The 19,164-nt window shown below is 44.7% G+C and overlaps 1 protein-coding gene across 4 annotated transcripts in view; it reads right to left on the reverse strand.

Moving 5' to 3' along the window:
• Nucleotides 1-19,164, reverse strand: part of SLC23A2 (solute carrier family 23 member 2) — a 62,745-nt gene that overhangs the window by 39,504 nt on the left and 4,077 nt on the right. The window contains exons 1-3 of one of the 4 annotated variants that reach the window (XM_064497733.1): nucleotides 16,213-16,319; nucleotides 4,967-5,077; nucleotides 1,791-1,895 (exon numbers count right to left, since the gene is read on the reverse strand). The gene's annotated coding sequence lies outside the window, so the exon portion shown is untranslated. Of the gene's footprint in view, nucleotides 1-1,790; nucleotides 1,896-4,966; nucleotides 5,078-15,069; nucleotides 15,162-16,212; nucleotides 16,330-19,164 lie in introns of those variants that run through there. The other 3 variants (XM_064497734.1, XM_064497732.1, XM_064497735.1) reach the window with 3 other exon arrangements.

Genomic DNA, 19,164 nt, shown 5'->3' on the forward strand with positions numbered 1-19,164 from the left:
AAAGTCAGCTTTTAAAAATAAGATTTAAAGTTTACTTTAAGGAGTTTTGGTCCTGAGCCGGTTTCTCACTTCACTTCAATTAAGTCTTCGAAGCGCGAACATGCTCTTTCTTTGTAGGCACTAACGAATTTTTCAGTAGTTGGTATTTTGACTGCTGTCCAGAACAGTACGCCTTAACAGCTGACCAACATTAGAGCATGTCTACACAAAGACACACAGGAAAGTTTTGAGTTCAAATCTTCTCTTGATTTAAAGCACATTAGTTAAATCTCATTAACTTCCTGTGTGAATGAGCTTGTTCAGAAGTGGCCTTAAATCCAACTGAATGAAATATTTAACAAAGGATCTATAGCTTCTTAAAAAAAAAAAAAATTGATTAACTGAAGATGTGATTTTTAGAAGAGCTAGTTTAGCTATGGTTCCAAACAAAGATACGCCAAGTAGGACTATTTCCAAGAAGCGTGGGCCAACCTGAAGGGGCATGTTTGGTTAAAACGTTATTTGTCAAGCTGCTCCTTGCTCATCTTCACCCCAATCCTCTCTGTGATTATCGTTCCTATAGGCAACAGTTTTGCCAAATTCCTGTGCAATGTGTGCACCACTCTCCATGAGAATTTTAATCTGTATGCAATGCTCTGTATCAACAGTCCTAATGAAAGGCCAAGAGAGAAGTACACAGAACAAGCCACAAGAATGTATTTCAAGAGGTATAAGCAAGATCTAGGCTTGATATCAAGTGACCGATATCAAATGACACCTTTCATGTTCTCAAGAGAGGAATGATGCCTACAGTAAATAAAAATGAAATACCTGTTTTCTTTATGAAGCGTATTACCGCTTCATAGTCTTACTTTTAGCCCAGAACACCTCCCGCAGCGTTTATGGCACAAGTTAACTCAACTGAAAATAGTATACAGCCTTTATAGTTTCCCTGTGGCGCATTAATAATTAAGAATTCAGATACCTCCACATTATTATGGACCTTAATACACAGTTCATTAAGCTCCTTTACTGCACTCAGAAAGCAATCTGAACACACATTGGTTCTTTTCTCAGCTTTCTTTGTACTTCTACTTGGCACTTTGATGTAAGCTACTTTTATTCAAGACCCTAATCACATTAAAACAAAGGTGAAGTTATAGACCCATCTAGGAAAAATTCCATTTATTAAAACAAACCTGGGTAACGTGCCAGCTCTTTCAACCCTGAATGTGAAGTTCCTTTCCTAAGACTTAAGCATTCCTAAGTCTACTTCTGAAAGAGATACTCCTGGCTTGAGGAAAACAATTTCAGCCCAGTAAGCAATAGAAAGCCTCCTGACTGACTACACACTTAAAAACTTTATTATATAGAATTGTTCCATCAAGCTTGACTTTGAATAAATGAGTATTTTCCTTCCATTTAACATTCTTCGATTCCAGATCTTTTGCACAGAATTTCCAAAAACTAACCCAGATGCTGCACTTTTGTGGTCAAGCATTCTTAAACCCTGTTTTTTACTGCAAAAACCTTACATAATTTTCTCCCATTTTGAAACTAAAAGGAAGCCAAAGTTTATAGGTAAACAGGAAAGAGTGTAAATATCTTTAAATCTCTCTCTCTACAGTAGTAACAAAATATTTTTAAAATGAAAAGTCCCCAAATCCTTATTATCGTGAAATTTAGCTATTCAAATCTTAAGTGTGTCATGATCGAGAGTTACTTTCATCTTGTGAAAATAATGCCCACACCAAAGCAGTTGAATATTTCTAATTATCCCCATTAACATTTGAATTAAAAGCAGCTCTTACCTTAAGAAACCGGTACTTGCATCCAGGGCTCGTCTCAGCCAAACTCCTCTACAGCATTTCTTCCAGCCTATGCAAAGTGCGACAGTCCAAGTTGCAAGTTGCCGTCTAAAAGGATGCAGACATAGAGAAGAAGGATTTTTATAATCTGGTTGGGCTCACTACATTGTATAACTGTATTTTGGCCAATCAAAAGCCCCGGGCGTTACACAACGGCAGAAACGCAGGAAGACACCGCACGGTCGTGAGCTGCTACTACACGCCTCTGCCATAGCTACCAAGAGTGAGTGGACAGACAGTATCTCCGAGTAACCGCAGAGCACGTACAGATCACAGGGAACAAGTTCAAGGGTTTTATATAACCTGGCATATCGCAGACTGAAAGCCCATCAGGAGAGAGAGCCCCCAAAATCAAGTTGTGTAAATATTTAGACGCCTAAGAGCTGTGATCAGGAGAAGGATTTTCCTGCGCTCACCCCCGTGACGAACAGTAAGTGTCTCTATAAACCAAAGTTGTGCAACTTGCAAGGAAATATTTATACTAGCAATTAGCCAGTTGCCAACAGAAGTCCCTGATCTCAAAACTGACATCTATAATACAAGGTTAAGCATTTAATGATCTTGCCAAAACCTGAAAATACACGGTATATGTTGTGTTGAGCTCATTCATGTCACTAATGGAAAAAGCTGAGTGAGAGTGATGCTCAGGGCTGCAGGAAGAGGTGACACAGGGAGGCAAGAACCAAAAAAAGAAGAGAGAGAGACTTGAAACAACAAAGATGATAAACAACACGCAGTTTTTCCACAGCTTCTTTTTCTCTCCTCGACCCACCTCTCTGAATGAAGACGGCACTGTGTCCTCAGGGCTGCAGAGACCCATCTCGCCGCCAGCCACCCGGTCTCCGTGCAGCACGCGCTGCCCTCTTCCTGCAACCGCATCTTCGCTGCCTCTGCAGCACTTTCTTTGCTCTCAGAGGTCTCACACACATAGCACCCTTGCTTTTAAAAAACCCACTCTAAAGTCTGCTGCACCACAGAAGCTGCTCAGAGTTATTATTCGCCACGAGGTTTGCACGCCGTTGCCTCACGCCACCGGAGCGGCCGTCATCCAGCAAGCCCCGAACACGCCAGCGCGCTGGCAGTGCCCCTAACGAGACCTTCCCTTCCTGTACAACCGACACCGTCATCAGCGGTAATTAAAACGGGCCACCGCAAAGCGGCACCCGGCGATCGGACGCTGCCCACGCGCGGCGTCCCTGCCACGCTCACGCTCGAGAGACCCGGGCAGGAGCCCGGCGCCCAGGGCAGGGCGACGAGCTCCCGTTGCACCTGAAACACCCTTTTTGAACCCAAATTGGCGGAGGGAAAGGACAGGCCAAGGGCGCCACCTAGCTGCCGCCCGGCACGGAGCAAAGCGAGCGTTACGCAATTTACAGTTTTGTAACAGACTGCCAGGGCTTACTCGATTGTTGCTACTTCAGAAAATAAAAACGTGAGAGCTGCGGATCACCAGCGGATCAAGAACTGGCACGTGCCTGCTCTTCCTCCGTCAAAGAAGCAACTCCTCGACCGGGTACGGTTCATTGACAACTGACACTTCTCGCACGCAACGCTACTTAGTCCTCGTTCATCAAGAAAACAGGGGAGAAAGCCAATTATCGCCACTGATAGTTTTACGCAATGTTTGCGTAAACACGTTGCGTGCCAACATTTAAACTTCACTCCGAAGAGTGAGGTGTTGAGAAGTTACCTGCTCCGCTCCGATTTACGAGATTATTTCCTCTGTCCCTAACTCCTGAATTCCAAGCGGCTTCGCTGAAGTCAGCCCACGAAAGCAAAACAGCTGCTAATTTCATACAGAGGAAAGTTTACAGCCCTTAATGCAAGCACCATCATATCCGCAGTTTTAATGCCACAAAAAATAAACTGCTGTACCACAGACTGCGGAGAAGACTGCTCACGTACAATGCTTACGAAGGAATACGATGGAAATCATTTTAGATTCAAGGCATTTGATCTGCTCAGAGGGAGCTACAGTACTGAGTGACCAGCAGCAAGAAAAAAGGCAACGTATTACTTGTTTAAAAAAATAAAGCACCTGCTTTTCGGTTCTGACGTCTAGAATTTTTTTTTATAGTTACATAAAACACAGACTCAAGTGCGGCTTGCCTTGAGTATCAGCGTCCGTAGTATAATCGAGCTCTCTGCAAATAACGCTGCTTCAGCATCTGATTAAACAAGACGTGTATATTTACTATACAATTAACACCACTCTGTCCCGAGTTCACAACCAAATGGTAGAAAATTTCATCATTTAAAAGATTTATTTTTAGTTGCTTACTATTTATACTAAATAATTCAGTTCAAATAAGCCTCCTACTAATCTGGATGCCTTCGCTTAAAACGCAGCTTCCATAATCCACAGATCTCGGACAGATCTAATCACGGGTTGTTTGATTCAAATTACTTGCAGTAAATAGGTAATTAATCACTGCCATACTTAAGATGAATGCTAATTTGAGATGCAACTCTTGCAACCAGTTTTTCAAGACGGTGGAATATCTTACAACACATCTTCAAGCTCTGTGATACTGTAAAAGACAGGAGGGAACAAGCTGGTGAGGTGGGAACAGAAATGGGGTATTTTATGCCTTAGTACAGCGCTCTTAATCCCCTGGACCACACCGTCTGCAATCAGGAGAATCCACGAGATCAACGTGCCCGTCAGCCCCGTTAATCCTCCGCTGACCTGCTACGCTCGCAAGGCGGCAGGCGAGCAAGAGTGTCAGAGGTTCATCTTACTTACCGTACTTCAAACCCACTGGGAAGCTGTAACTATTACTGCATTTTATTGATGGAAGGGAAATCATAGTAGACAATTTATCTTGCGCTGCTTTAGCACAGGAAGCAGACTGTTGTGATGATCTTACCCAGCGAGCCATCATTTTTATTACCTGCTTAATATTTGAAATTTAAACTGATGGGGGCTCTTCTCTTGCTCGAGAATGTTACTCCTAGGAGGAGTTCACTTCTGACTGTTCCAAGAAAATCCAATTTTGTACCTTCTTCTCAGGCATAGGGCTTTCAGTTGAAGGATGAAACAAATACTTCAGAGAGCTCTAGTCAAATTATAAATGTTTGCTGTTGGACACACATTGGTAAACTAATGGACAACTTACAGGCAACAGTCTGAGTTAGAATCCTTCTTCTGAGGCTATCCTTCAGGATTTTGCTGCATCCAGAGTCACAACGACAAAGTCATCTACTCCTACTGTATTGAAAACCGCCTCCTATATACATAAGGATGAGACACCGGTTAATTTATCGTGATCAGGACTGATAGCAATACGACCCAGTAATCGCAAAGGCCCAGCAACTAAATCACTCCTCTGAACCTTCATACATTGTTGGGTGATAACAAGGAAAACAAACAAGACAAAAGAAAGCGTAAGTCTGATGATCCGTAAGAAGAGGTTCTCTGTTCCAGAATTTATCTAGAAACAAACAAACCAAAGCCACCAACAAAATCCCCACAGTTCTGGCAGAGCAGATGCCTCGCTGCCGGAAGGCACCCCTCTCAGCACGAGATTTTCAGAAAAAGGCACGTCCCCTTTGCAAGAACACCCTTCTCATCAGCAGCGTGCGGTACAGGATGCCTCACTTGCGACGGCAAAACAAACCTCTCTACTGCATTTTCGGAGCAGTCTAATTCAAGTGTTCTTCCTAACAAAGTCATAACAAATTTGGAATTTTTTTATGTCAACAAAGAGATGCAATTTATATAGCACACTTCCATGAATATCCTCTAGAACACCTTTAACATAGCACAGCAAACACAAGAAAAGAGCATCGCATATTAGAATAAACAGATCCACTTCCACCCACTGTTTTAAACAGCAGAAAGACAAAGCCATTAAGTCCGATCTTACCGAGACATTTATAAATCCATTGAATTATAAATTTGCTGGAAAAGCACTTAACAGAAGATACCCTTTAATACAAAAACATTCAGTGCTCTGTTCTTTAATGCTGCTATCAAATACACACAAAGAATTATTGAAATTGCTCTGAAAGCTTAGCATTTAATTCACCGAATGACACACGGTCCTGGGTATTATGTGTGTTCCTCGTACAGGACTCAATTCATTAAAAGGTACATCCCTCTCCTCAAACCAGTCCATATTAAGTGGAGTTTCACTTCTCCAGTTACAGAGAAGTTGTGCTTAGCGCTCAATGGTTTTTTTCCTTCTAAATTCTGAATTCACTTACAGGCCACATTACAGAGCGTCTCTTAGGACTCCTCCTGCAATTGCGTATTTGTAAATACTTGAACTCAAAAGAAAAATGCAGGTTCTGGGAAATTAGTCAAGCCAGACCTATGATTCGTCTACTACAGAAGAACTCACAAGACAGAAGTGCCCTTAAAAACACCTATGGATTTCCAGGCAAGATATGTACATCATTTTCAAGTTTTTTAAAAAAAAGGAAAAAGTAAAGGGCAGCCAAAGCCATATGGTCAAAAGGCACAGATCAAAGCACTCCAAAAGTGGAGGAAGGAATGTGCTTTTTGTGACCCGCTATTGTTTTCACCACGTCCACAAACCGAGGCAGACGCCTACATCTTCCCTGGACCTCCAGGTATGGTCGCAATTGCTTCTTAATGCTGGTGCGACCTCAACTCATTTCTCCAGGAACTGACAAAAATAAAACCTGTTTATTGGTCAGGTATTGCACCAGGTGAGGTGCCAGACTGCAGCCCATAGAGTATCATTACCTATAAGGGATCCCAGATGTCCCAGGGAAACACTGTCAGCTTTGACGTGGTTAGGAGAAGACAGTACGCTACCCAAAACGAAGTATGCAATAACCCAGCCAAGGGAGCAACACACACTACAGCTGACCTAATAAGCCTAAACCCAATAAGCTAAAAACTCAAACTCTGCTATTACACTCTCATCTCCAACTTCAGTCTCTTTGGCTCTCGTCAGGAGCACAGCACAGAAACGTTTCTAGGTGCGCCCGCGGGTCCTAACCACACATAACAAAACCCACCATCAGCCCAACCGCGCTCTCGCTGACCCGTCCGACGCCACAAATAACAGCGCGCAGCGGGGATATGCAAATTTATATTCTAAGTCTAGACTTGAAACATCTGCCCATTATGTCTGATAGGGGAAAAAATGACAGAAGTGCAACCTTGTTACCTTTATATTATTTTGCTGTTGTGATGAGTTAGTACACTTTGTTTTAGCTTATGTATCTTGTTCTTCTGCTTGCAAACGATTGCAGAAGCGTGGGCTAGGTCTCTTTAAAGAGAGCAGCAAACTGATCTGGTTACAGGCTGTGCAAAGAACTTGGAAAGTTCCATTCTTTAGTGTAAGTTACTGCTATTTGCATTTTCTAAAGGCAAAACACACCCCGTTTGTACAGTTTTGAACTCGATATGCCGTTTGCTCAGATGCCTAAAAAAAATCCACCTGCACTCAATAGGAACCAGCCAGGTAGAATGCGCTAGCTACAAAACTAAGAGTTTTAAAGTGGGGGAAAGCGAGCAGATAGCAATATTGCTGCTCCGTGGTCCTGGTGTCTCATTCACGGTTCGGTAAGCAAATGGCAAACGCAGCTTCACAGCACTGCCCAACCGCTACGGCGACCGCGGCTCCTCCTCCCGCGGATCCCGACCGCCTTCCTCCGAAATGAAAAAGCCCTTTTAATCTTCAAAGCACGGCCACAAGTCAATCTCGAACTCAGCACACTTTTTAATTTCCTTTTTAATTATCCAGTTGGGAGAGTTATGCCCTCCTTGCTCAGTGACCTTTCATTCCTTCAAGATTATTTCAAGAAATCTTTCCTGGGAATTATCAGCGAATTTATACCGCTTGCAGAGGAGAAGAATGTTTCCAGGCTTCCAAGCACTGAGGGGGAGAGACAGCATGATGCTTCATGTGCTTTTGCGCGGGCAGCTTTCACCGCATTACACGGCACCGTTAGTCCTTCAGGCCAAATATCTTCTGGCCTCAGAGCGCTGACTGCTGTGAGCGTCCTACTACGATATTCACCCAGAAATAAGTTGTCACGACGCTGGATGTTACAGCACCCAAATCCCCGTGTGCAGCCAGACCCTGGGACGGCAAGAGAAGCTCCTTCTGCCCCAACCGGGGCTCCTCCACGGCAGAAGGCAGGGCACAAGCGATCGAGCCACCGCCGCGGAGGGTTTCCCACCCATAACTGTTGACCAAGTGTCACGACGCTGGATGTTACAGCACCCAAATCCCCGTGTGCAGCCAGACCCTGGGACGGCAAGAGAAGCTCCTTCTGCCCCAACCGGGGCTCCTCCATGGCAGAAGGCAGGGCACAAGCGATCGAGCCACCGCCGCGGAGGGTTTCCCACCCATAACTGTTGACCAAGTGTCCGTCCCGTGGGCTTGGTCACGAAGGGTAGCACGGTTTGCCGTAGTCATTTATCCTTCCGCAGGGAAAAATCAAGTAATTGCAGCCACTAATGATTTTTAAGTTGCACCGGCGCTACTTATTTTCTGCCCACACACTAAACAACTCTATGCAACCCTGCGCTTTATTCCCACACATTAAGCCAACCAATTACTAATTTATTAATTTCACAACGAGCTGGAAGTGTTTATAGAGACAGGCTTGCGTCTAACCAGACTTGCTCATTAAATTCCCATGCTCACGTTTCAGAGAGATCTGGGTGAAAGCGTTTACATACTCTGCAATCGTGATTTGCCCTCCTCCTACCTCTGCATTTGGGAATCCTGCTTGCTACCCGAGAAGTTCACATGATGCCGCAAACTCAGTCCTGTCCCTGCACAGGGACAATTAGTAAGAGACAGGAGGTAACAGGGACCTGCTGAAACGTAGCAGACCTCTAGCCTGTGTCACGTAACATGCTATCATGAAGAGATGCAAGATGAAATTTAGCTCAATAGCTTTGATTTTTCTTTCTCCCCGAACTTAAGCACTGAATTAGGTACACATTAAATATAAATGAATGCATTAAATATCCCTATGAGCAATGAAAATGCTTAAAAAGGCTCTGTGTGAATTCTTCTCCAACTGAAGCGACAGAAATTGAACAGTCCATTTAATGCTGTACTGATTGCTCAGGAAATCACAAAAATGTATAATATTTTGACAGAGTTCAGATTACTTATAATAATATTTATAGTAGCTATAGTTTATTGAAAGAAAGCTTTTTCTTTTCAGCAAGACAAGCCTCTTATGAAAAATATTTTGGCAACATTTAATGGAATACTTTTCTTGTGATTTTTGCCAGTAAAGCAACACATTTTGTAGCCAGCGTACTGTGGTTTCAATATTGTACCTTACTGGTTTCTGCATCTTAACATTAGGGCTATTATGCAGATGTCTGTATAGCACTACTAAAGAAAAATCAATTATTCTTACTTAATTGGTGTCACTTAAAATGCAAGATTTCTTCACCGCTACTATTTGGAGCAATATCATTTAGTTATACATTCTGCCCTCAAACAAATTTTGCCGTTTGAATAATTAAGAGGAGGAAAGACCAACAGAGATATACTCTCCTTTGAAGATACCCACATGCTGTGCTGTCTTCATAATAAATCTATTACCTGCCATTCAACAAAACATTATCTGTCATAACAGCCTCCAGAACAAAAACAGTAATTACACTCGGATCTTAATACAGCAGGCTTAGAAAGTAAGGAACAGTACACCTAAGCGCGACTGAAAATGGGGCTAACACTGACCATAAAATCTTTTTCAAAACAGAGCAGCCTAGGATGAGAGGTCAGATACTTTTTTGGTTTTAGGCTCATCTACACTAAGAAACTTAATAGAAGCCTTAATTGACAGCTTTGCTCGGTTTAGCTGTGCCTTATTAGTGCTTTTCATGAAGATGCTTAAAGCTGTTTGGTCCCCTCCGAAGAAGATGAAGGCTCATTAGCACTGTATGCTCACAAGTACTCAGGGCTCGCCATCGCGGCAGTTCTTCCCCTTCCGCACAAGGGGCTTCTTCGAGCAACGTTTTTACGAGAAAGATGACACATCACCTCAAGGAGAGCTGAGTTTCCTTCCTTTTCTTTTTCTGATACTTACAAACAGAGCAGATGGGCAGCGCAAACTCCACCAGGCAAGAGCCCGACTCGGAGTTTATGGACCTCTATTGCACTAGGCATCCAACACTGGAGGTTATCACTTACACCAAGTCACGTTTTGCTTTTCTCTTTTGAAATTACCACGCAGTTCTCATTCACTTTTCAGCTTTCCTCAAGAACAAATAAATCAGATACACTGCTTTACCATAACAGCAGAACATTTGGGCAAAACAAAAACCACTTCCCCCCCATCCGTGTAGTTTTTTGCTTCTTTTAAAAGCATTCTAAATGGAGAAAAAACTACAGGTAACCGATGAGTGCCTAACAGTCTGGACAAACCCGAACACAGCCCAGTAAAACGGTATTTACAATAGATGGGACTCACAATGTTCTGCACACAAAATTAAATGACACCGCTACGAATGCATACTTCCAACATCAGCAAACAGCTGGTAACTTTTATCGCTCCTATACATGAAAAGAGGCTGAATGGCATGAGCAAATTGCAGTTATATCTTGCAGCTTGTTCCTATAGGATAGGGATCTGCAGCTCCAATTTCATTTTTGTCAGCCTAAATCCACATTATTCCTTTGGTTTGGCCTTTATACAATGAGAGGTTCATCAGGAAACTGCACTCTAAGTTTTCATGAAAAACGCTGATCTGTTAAAATATAACCCTTGAGATGCTCCTTGAATCAGGAACACCTAACACAGCTCTCAGAAACAATTCATTTTCCATTAAAAATAGAAAAGCCTGCTATAACCCAGGAAGTAGCTGGTACTTCAAAGTTTACCAAACACAGTTTTTATGGTCATCTGCAAAAGCAAGGGTGTGTTTCCTTTGCCAGGGTACAGTAAGGCTCTGAACACAGGAATCTATACACAGAGGATAATTAATAAACAAGACAAGAATCATAGGATTCTTCCTGCCATTGGGATTCAAACGCTCTATAAAAATTCAAAGCTCATCACAACACAGTCAATGAGAAACCATTAACTCTGGGAGATTTTGATTTTATTTAGCACACAAACCAAGAAGTTCCTAGCTTTTCAATGCAGCTTTTTATTTCCATTCCAAGCTTGTAAACAAAAAGTTATAACAAGGACTCACGTGCCCAGTTTTCTTGAAAGCATCTGTATGATCTTGCATACTAATGAAAACTTACACACACATACTTTTTTTCCCCCTACTAGCACCACAAAACAGAAACACTGAACCATACGCTTAACTACAAGACAAAGATGAGTGATAACAGTAACAAGGCCAGAGGGAAAAAAAATTAAGATCACTGCTTCTGTGCTAGAAAAGAAATAGTAATCAATAAAGTGTGCTTAATGGCAGGCTCCAACGGTCAAAGATTTCCAGCAGTTCCCTTCCACTGGTACTATTAGGTCAACGATGACATTCAGAGCACTGCAAGACTGGGACAAACCTACTAACAGCACATTAAACACCTCATCATATAAACACAGCTAAGAGCACACTTAGTTCACTAAGTGTTTAAGGAACCCTTCTATTAAAGTTTCAGATCTGCACTGTACTCTCTTAGCTTAACTTTTACAATCCTACAAGTGTTGTACTAATAGCCAGCACACCATGAAAATAGGCTTTGCCGCCCTAGGCTGCTATTTCATGGCCAGGCAACAAATAAGAGCAAGGCCAATTAAAATGTGTTACTACATTCAGAGCCTAAACTTAACTAAAGGCATCTAGACACGAGGTTAATACCCAGGAAGGTAAGTACACAGAATCCCCCCCGAAGTCTGCTGCTAACGGCTCCTCAAACACACTCACCGCCGGACTCATCTGCTCCCAGGCTCTCCTAAAAATACAACTCGGAGACAGAGCTCGTTTCCTCCGGCATTTTGATGTCACAAGCACAAGATCAAAACATCACTTATACGGAATGGAAAAACACACTGGCCTCCATAATGCACAAGATGAAGTTCGACTTTGCCATCACGGTAAGGTGCGCGTCACACAACCCCAGCGACACGACACACGGCAGTTTTCTCGCATGCTTAACAATATAGACCGGGGAGAGGAGGAGGGGAAACACTCATCCCCGGCTGCTTGAACGTGATAAAATAAGAAATTTTGGAAATTCCCTTTCACCAGATCAGGACAGAGTTCATTCTCTCCTGAAGCAGTTATCTCTTTTAAAGAAACAAAACTAAAAGTCACCCCCCTACACTTTTTTTTCCCCATCAAGTGTCAGCGATGTTTCAAAACCTTAATTCCCTTTCCAAAGAATATACTTATCTTGGCAAGATTACCACAGGGGAAAAAAAAACCCAATAACCCACACAACTAAATTAATTTCAAATAAAAGAAATATTAGGGTAATTTATAGTTATTAATTAATTGGGGGTAATTACACAGTGCCCAGATGTCCAAAGGCAGACGTTTTCTCCCTGTGTTTGCAGAAATAAACATACAAGGGAACACCTAGACATTTCTTTCCCATAGCTTGAAAATGCCCACGTGTCATCAGATTTCTGTTCTGGCTTCCACTAAACGTTGTCACAAGACCACTTAACAAGTAAAAATATTTGCCTGTAATGAAAATATACTCCCCGATATTGATAGGAGTATTACGTGCAGTACCACGAAGTTAGCACAATGTCTTAATGCGCCTCACCCCAGGGAGCAGCCAGGGAACATGGCAAATAGCTTTCTTTTTAAACGATTTATTTTATTCCTGCCTTACACTACATCATAATGCATATCCCTTTACTCATCCTGACTGTCAATATTTTCTTCCTGAAGCTTTTAGGTAAAATAAAACATGCTATCAGCTGGCAGACTGCCTCATGACCACTAAGGCTTCATAAATACAGTACCTGATAAAAGTAACTTTGTTCACCAACACATGAACTATCACCTTTGATCCAAGAAAAGCCCTTCTGCGCAGCCACCTGCACTTTCTCTTGCTACCTTGAAGATAAACACATAAAGAAGTGTTTGAAAGTCAAACAAACCTATTCAGGAAGGACTCCAAGGAACCTTTTCGGCCTTGAGTTTTCTACTATTTTTCCCGTGTCCTGGTTCACACACGGACACTGACAGCTCCAGCAGAATAACCTCTTCCAAAGCATACCTGCACAGGACATCACCTTGTAATCCAAGATGAACTGGAATAGCTCCGGAGGGTGTGCCGGTTTACTTCCCCTTGTATACACAAGGATTAGAAGAGGTTAACTGCTGGAGTTCAGAGTGGGTCATTACAGCAGCTTAACCAGCACTTCTTGAGGAATCCATACTAAAAACGGGTGAAGTTTCACCCATTCAGATCTGAACAGTCTCCAGCCAACCCAAACAGCACCTAACAAAGCCATGTCGCATGAAAATAGGAGAGTCCATTCTCCTGAGGAAGTTTACAGTTTTGGTTATGCTGGGAAGGAAAAAAGCCCAATATGTGAACAGACTCAAAGAAAAAGAGCCCAACTCAAAACCCCCAAAATACCAATTAAAAAACCTTTGAAATAGTAAAGGACACACAAATGCAGCTTCTCCTATAGAGTCTTTCAAAGAAACATGGGGAAAACCCACAGTCGTATCACTTTCTATTGGAAAAAGAAAAAAAAAAAAGGATCCCCAAACAAAACACTGCTCTTAGCTTAAGCTCACCCTGAAGAAAACTGTTTCCAACCAATACCAACAAAGACATGACCTTTATTTTTCCACTGAAATTCAAGTCCCTGTTAGCTTCTAGTACAGAAGGCATTTAAATTTAATACTAGTAGTCCTAAAAAAAGAAAAACAAAAAACACAGACATGATCCAATATGGCTTTAAGGACACACAGACAAGCCTACCTGTGGCTCAGCAAGGGCAAGGTGCAGGTAACAATTGCCTAAACAAATACTACTCCGAAATAAAAGCACAGCAAGAAAAAAAAAGGGGGGAATCAAAACAGCTTCTTGACCTTATTCACTGAGCAACAATACGCACAACCGTACCAGCGGCACGGAGGGGTCACGGAAAGGCTCCGAACTTGCAGCCCGTGATGGATGGGGGCTGCTTAAATTGGTGCCATCCCCAGAAGAAACATTCATCAACCTGCAGCCCAAATCATCCTACTATTTGAAAAGCTGTTTTTCCCTCAGATGTGTTTCCTTATCGAAGAGTGAGAATAAGCATGAGGCCACGCTCACAGGACCCGACTTCCATCCTGCTCCTTACATCTACTCAACAAGAGAGCCAGGCGCCTTGAGGAAGCAACTCACAGACTTTAAGCCTAGCTAAGAGCAAGTTTGAGAGACAAGTCACAGATCGGGATGGATTTTAAACCATATGAATGTGGCCTGTTAAGGAACAGCAGGAACCCAACCCACCGCGGAGAAGAGCAGCGCCTAGCTCCTTCCCTTATCGACGTCTTCAACTCCTATATGCATCTTCACTAAAGCTAAAGGAGTGGTTAATCCAGCCGGCTAACCCATGATAAAAGTCCCAGGGCTCATTTAACCTCATTGTTAACCCAAGGTTGAGTTTGCTTCAGTACAACTCCACAGTAACATTGCTCTAAATTCAACCTATCCGGATTGTGACCTGAAGCCAGGAATGGAGTAGTAACAGCTCATCAACTACTAATCCAATCTTTCTACATATCTCAAGGATTATTTTCCAGTTTACTAATCTGAGCTACTTGTTGCAATAATCCCTTATCTATAGTGAAGCCACTAGGCAGTCAAGGTGCACAGCAGACGTCAAGCTCTGACAGTGTGCAGCACGCCAGCAGCTAATTGCTCCACTATTTATTCTGCTTTTCAGTTACGTTTTACAGCCTGCATCAAACTCCAGGTGCCAGGAAGACCGCTAACCAAACCACCCATTCTTTTAAGCTTAAACTAGCTAAGTTAAAGCTTGCTCTAGTGTAGCAATCACAGCTGGGAGGATACGCAGACGTACTGAGCACCCCGTGAAAACAGAGCATTTGGCGATTTTCACGTTTTACCTGCTCAAGCTCAACAGAAACAGGGAGTCTAGCAACTAACCTGGCACCGAGCTCACGCTGCACGAGGCAGCTGTACGTGGCAAAAAATAAGATGGAAAAAAAAATAAATACGCAAGGTCTTCACCTTATCTTAAAAACCATCTGGGGGTTTCCCTTCCCTGCCAGAATCTTCCACGGGCTCTGCCTGCAGCTCCCAGGCAGGGGGTCAGCCCGGCCACCACTCACCTACGGAGGCTGGGGGAGATCCTACACGGGGAGGGCAGACCCGAAACGGCGTTAAGTGTTCGGCGTCTCAGTCCTCAATATGACAACGATGGCTTCAAAATGAGAGGGCAGGAATTAAATTCTGTAATGAGTCTCTCCCTGTATTTTCACCTTTTTTAGCTTCTGTTAAGAATAATAATAATAATAATAAACCAGTAACAACAGAAATGCACTGTATGGGTATTTGGTCATTAATGTTAAGTGATGAAATCTAACCAAACGCTAGCAACAAGCTTTGTTCGGGATTTTTCTGTTACCCTCACCACTTACTTCTGACAAAAATCTACCTTAAAACAAAAGAAAACTGCGTGCGATGCCGAACAGGGGCCGCAAGCCCCAACCCTGGGACAGAGATACCCAGTGCCTCGACCTGGCGCTACCGAAGGAATCATTAAAAATTAAAATAATTGAGAGGAAAGGCACCTCTAAGCGCATCACGCGAAGGGGATCAGGCGAGCGGCGTCCACCCCTTCAGGACCAGGGGAGAATTAACCTGCGTTCTGCATCCCAGCTGCCAGCTCGGCGACTCTGCCACCCATTTTGTTTCAAATAATAAATAATAATTTGGGGGGGGGGGAAAGGATGATCTACGCGGAACGGAGAAAATAACACCAACCCCCTCAGAAAAAAAAGGGAAAAAAGGGGGAAATCGGTGACTGCGCGGCGGGCAGCCCCGCCGAGGTGAGCGGGGGGGCCGCGGCAGGGCAGGCCGCGCCGCCAGGTAGGTGCCCCCTCCCCGCCCGGGCAGCCGGCGATGCCCGAGGGACAACGCTCGCCCGGGGGACGCGGAGTTTAAAAAATAATAATCGACGCTAAAAAAAAACCAGCGCGGAGGGAAGGGAGAAGCGGCGCGGTGACACCGGGGGGGCGGGGGGGGGGCAAGGTGAAGCGCAGCCCGGCAACATGGTGGAGCCCCGCGGCGGGGAGGGGGCGGGGGGGGGGAAGAGCGGCCGGCGCGATGGCGGGGCCGCGGCGGGAGCCCCCGCGGGGGCCGGGCGGGGACGGAGGTGACAGCGGGGACCGCGGCGGGCTGCGGGGCGGGCGGCGCGGCGGGGGCTTCCCCCCCCGGGAGCAGGAGGAGGAGGAGGAGGAGGGCGGGCTCACCTGCCATAGCGGGCGGCAATGGCGCTGAGGGCTGCGGCTGCGGCGGCCACGGCTCCCGCTCCGCTCCGCTCCGTCGGCAGCGGCGAGTGCGGCGGGGCCGGGGCCGCCCCGGCAGGCAGAGCACGGGGGCGGGCCGCGCCCCGCCCCGCCCCCGACAAGATGGCGCCCGCCGCCGGCCCGCCCCGCGCGTCAGGGCCCGGCCGCCATGGCGGCCTCTGCACACGGGGCCTGGCGGGGCGCCGCGGCCCTTCGGCCTAAACCCTCCTCCAGAGAAACTAATAAATAAATAAAACCTCGATGGCTCGGGGGAGGCAGCGTGGGACGCCGCGCGCCGTCAGGCGTAGCCCGCTTCGACGTCGCGAGAGGACGCGGCCTCCCCGTGCGTCGGACGAAGTCCTGAGTCGGAAGCACCGCGGGCGCAGACACAACCAGGCTTATTTCAGGCCTTTGTCCCTCTTAAGTAGATAAATTACCTTCCCCGTGGCTTTCTGCGCTGCAGTGTTTCAGAAAGAAGAAAAAAACCCCACTGGGCTGAGCAGCCTTGTCGCACTTCTCCAGGGAGCTGGGCCCAGCTTATGCCGTCGCCCTGCTCCCGCTGCGGCAGCGCGTGTTACTTTGCTGCGATTATCGGCATATATCATTTTTGTTACTAAAACATAGGAAAGACCCATGAGTTATTTATAAATGCACTCAACCACTTTCTGCCTCAAATGATTCACAGGCCCATAAGCGAGTTGGAAGAGTCGTAGAGACACAGGGAGGTGCGCATGTCCGTCCGTCCGTCCGTGTCCTTCCCCACCATAGCCGCTCCAGAGGCTACCGAGAGGTTAGCGGCGATCAGTTGTGCCGTACAGGCCCGGGAGATCCTAAAGGCGAGAGCTTCCCATTGCAATTTTCCTTTATAAAATGCATCTAATCCAGGAGATTAGGGGAACAAAGGAGATGGGAGATCCTTAGAGCTCACACAGGATTTACCTGAACAGGTGAGGTGTTGCTGCGTCTAGACAGTCGCAACAGCAGGTTTATGCCTGGATTCCTAATTCAATCGGTGTCTAAGACATACAGCCCGCATTCCTCCTATAATTGCTCCCAACTAGTCCTAAACTCCTGCAACTACTCCTAAAACGCTGAAGAATAGTCCCGCATTCCCAATTCCTCCCCCTGCTCTTTGTATTAATCACTCATTATGCTTGCTTTCATAATGCAGGATAAATATTATATTAATGTAATCACAGTAGTAGTGATTAGAGGATGCATGAGCAAATACTACTTCGTGAATCACTGGAACGTGTCCTAACAGCAGTGCACAAGTAGGGACTTGACTTTGCTCCCACGTGAAAGTCTAAAGCTCCGTAGGGATGTATTAGCCTTGGACCATCGCGCCCTTACTCTGGGTTGAGCGTCCTTCCCTGCAGCCAGCGACTGCAATTTTGTGATAGTCAGAGGCAACCTTTAAAGAACATGTTCCCCAAAATGTTATTTTGTTTTTTCACGGCTTTGTAAAACCGAAATGGTAAGGACAGGGCTGTGGAAGGTCAGGGTTTTCTTGAGATGCAACACGTACGGTACTGGCATAAATTTAAACGCTGAAGTCTTTTTGGCTGGCATCGCCACTGTTTATTCAAGATTTCCAGGTTAAGCCAAAATGCCGCCTCATTCTGGTCAAACCATTTTCATCATGTTACAGATTAAAAGAAAATTACAGAGAACCTTCCATTTGGTAACTGTTTGTGTTACTAAAATTATCATTCAGGACATTAAAAAGAGTCAAGAGGCTCTTCACCTCCATTCTAGCTACTGCCTGGGACAAAATCCCAGGGTGAATCACCGATCTGAGCACAGGATCTCCAAAAGACCCAGTCAAAACCTTCACATCCAGTTATATCCGGAGAGGATCATTCTGGAATCTGGGTCCAGTAGCTCATTTGCAATTCCCTACCCTGATTTATGTTGTCAAAAATCAGGAAAACAAAGAAACAGACAAAACAGTAATTTTCCTCACATCGGATTAACGACAGCCTACGTGAATACCAGAGATGGAGTCCAAGAGCTTAGAACAACTCGGCACAGGACATGAATATGGATAACAAGAATCTCTATTACCAGGTTATATAAAATCAGAACTAACCCTCTGGTGTCTCAGGGGCTGCCTGGGAGGAGAAAGCCAGCTCCTTGAGGAAAGGTTGTTTATAACTCACCAGCAGTCATGTTTTTGCATCTTCCTCTAAAATATGGAGCAGCAAATACAGGTGGAAGAGTACTGAACTGGACAGACACAGGGTTTCTAGGCCATAACATCGGGAAAGGGAGCGGACAACCCCTCTTAAAAAATGCTGTCTATCACCATCTAGTGGAAAACACCCTCCCGGGCTCCTTGACCTACATATAGTTATGGTTTATCGTAGGGAGAATCATGACTTGGTTGCTGTTCCTCCCCTCCATAATGTAATATGAAATTACAGCTTGCCGAAAAGTTATTTCTCTGTAAGACCTATTTTTAACGCTGAGTGACGTTCTTCCTAGTCCATCATCAGAGCAAAATCCTCAGTTTTGTCATCTGTGGAATGGAGATAGTAAGACTCAGGAAGAGTTTTATGAGGTTTAATTAGTACAAAGTGCTCTTAATAGCAAATAGGACTTTTGGTCCAAGGATCTCAAACTTGGACTACTCTGGTCCAAGTGCTCAAATTACTGAGGCCTCAGACAGCAATCCAAGAGGGAGATGTATTGCTGTGCTTGCTATACAGAAAGATAAATAGCAGGGGTCGCACAGTTACAGTTGTCCAAATTCAAATAAGAAATCAATAGCAGAATGGGAGAGCGATTCTGCAACTATGCAGAATTCTGCAACTATGCAGAACTGCTAGATCCCTGCTGTTAGCATCAGGATGGTTTTAACCCGGTAGCTTTTGGGGAGAGAAGACCTTCCTTCATTTTTGTATATGCAAAATA

Source organism: Dromaius novaehollandiae, chromosome 26 (assembly GCF_036370855.1).
Source record: "Dromaius novaehollandiae isolate bDroNov1 chromosome 26, bDroNov1.hap1, whole genome shotgun sequence".
NCBI lineage: Eukaryota > Metazoa > Chordata > Aves > Casuariiformes > Dromaiidae > Dromaius > Dromaius novaehollandiae.